The following is a 2,362-nucleotide window of genomic DNA, read 5'->3' as shown; positions in this document are numbered from 1 at the left end:
TGGAGTGGCAGGAAACCACTTCCAATCATACCACCATGGTCGAACAGACTGAATCCCCACTTTATGAAGTAAGTGCATAGGGATAGAAGACAACAGAAGCTCATAAGTCTGGTGATCGGCACGAACAAGGCGGTATTGAACTTGCATATCCTCCCAAGACCTAAAATTCATGGTGACTCTTGAAAAAATGTCCTTGGTAGTGCGAATGCCACGTTTATAGAAACGCAAAGCACTGGCACCTTGAGTCTTGGCAAGAGGAATACCCTGGAAGGCAAAAAAGGGAGACCACCAAATGTTCTGCTGATTTAAGGATAGCCCATTGCAAAATTCATCACCAGCCCAATGAAGCCAAGGTTTAATAGCTTCCTAGGCTTTCCAGATGCTCTTTATAACGAAAGAGCCCTGTATGACCACTGGTTCATGCATAGTGAGAAGGGTCTAAAAATTTATTCCCTTCCATGCCGGTCTATTAGCAGGGAAGCTGGAAGAGATGCAATGCCTGACAAGAATTTTCCAGGCTTCATCTCCAAAAATAGCTCTGATAATCCATTTAGCACAGAGGGCAAGGCCCTGCTTTCGAGTGGAAAGCGGGCTGAGACCCCCAGATTCCCTTGGGAGACAACAGAAATCCCAAGCAACTCTGTGAAAACCATGATGGTCAGAACTAGAGGCCTAGAGAAAATCTCTGAGCAAACGTTCTAATTTGAGATAGGAAGCTTTGGAGGGAGCCCAACAAGAAGAATAAAACACATAGGTGGCAGCCAAAATCTTAGAACAAATCTTGAATTTACCAGCAAGAGAAAGCGGCTTAGTGATCCAATAATCAAGCTTTTTGGTAATCTTTGTAAGCACAACATTCCAAAGTTCCATAGGGGAAGCCTGGAAAGAAAAGGGAATGCTAAGAAAGTAGAAAATTTCTCCATGAGTAACCCATTTCTATTGGAATTGGCTGAGCCAAGGTGGAGTTGGCAAAAAAGACTGTCGGTAACAGAGCATTTTATGCCATTGAATGGCAGAGCTAGAGGCTTGACAAAAAGTGTCAAGACAATTTTAAGCATTTTTGATGTTTTCTTCATCTTCAAGAAGAGTAAGAAAAGAATCATCAGCAAAATGACCATTGACTAACTGGGAGGAAGAATCAAGCAAGGAAATGCCATGGACCAGCCCTGAAGACACAGAGTGAGCAAGTAAATAACCAAAACCTTCAACAGCAAGGACATAAAGTGCTGGAGCTAACGGACGACCTTGTCTAATTGAACGAAAAAGTCTAAAAGCTTTAGATTGCAAATTATTGATGGTGATGCAAGCATTAGCGTCAACAAAGAGCATCTCCACGGACTGAAGGAAATTGGGACCAAAACCCAGAGCCTGAAGCATAGCCAAAATGAAAGGCCATTCAATGCGATCATAGGCTTTAGCAAAATCTATCTTTAAAAAGATAGCCTGCTACTTGGACTTATGGGCCCATTCCATACCTTCCCAGACAGCAATGATGTTGTCAAGAATATACCTGGATTTGCTGAAGCCAGTTTGTTCAGGCCGCACAATTAGAGGAAGCATATGGCGAATTTTGAGAGAGAGCGCCTTAGCAATGATCTTATAAGACACATTTAGGAGGGTGATGGGCCTCCAGTTGCAGATGTCCTCAGGATCACCAACTTTAGGTATGAATTTAATATTGCCTTTATTTATGATCGCTCCTGACCTTTTAGAATGGTATGCTTCAAGATAGACTTTGTGCAGATCAGGACCAATTTGCTCCCAAAGATGTTTGTAAAATTGACAGGGAAATCCATCACACCTAGGGGATTTGTCATCCGCCACGGAGTAAACTACCTCTTTAAGGTCTCCAAGGGAAAGAATTTTCTCATAGAAAGCGCGTTGCTCAACCACGAGGTGGTTTCGAGTAATAGTAATACACTTTTTGAGAGCCTCCTCCTAAGCAACCGAATGGCCTTGCGAAGCAAAAACGTTCTCATAGTGAAGAACAAAAGCTTGCAGGATGTCTGGCAGACTGGAAAGAACATCAGTTCCCTAATTTATCTTTTTAATCCCAATATTGGTATGACGAGCTCGGAGAGCCTGGAAGAACTCCTTCGAGGCTTTGTCACCAACCTCCAACCAGTGGAGATGGGCTTTGATTTGAGCTCCTCGGGCAGCATAGTTATCAGCAATTTGCTTTTCATGGCGAAGCTTGGCAAGCTGAAGTTGAAGATCCACATCAAAGGGGTTGAAGGTGAGCGCTTTAGAGGCTTTTTTGAGGGCAAAGGTGTTGGCTTCATAAGATCATTTTCTGAAAATTGCCACCTGACACCTGTAGATGCGCAAAAAAGGAGCCGTTTTGGTAATGGCATCATTCCAC

This window comes from Cupressus sempervirens, chromosome 7, assembly GCF_028749045.1.
Source record: "Cupressus sempervirens isolate cs-2001-9-10 chromosome 7, ASM2874904v1, whole genome shotgun sequence".
NCBI classification, from domain to species: domain Eukaryota; kingdom Viridiplantae; phylum Streptophyta; class Pinopsida; order Cupressales; family Cupressaceae; genus Cupressus; species Cupressus sempervirens.
Note: the sequence above shows the minus strand (reverse complement) of the source record.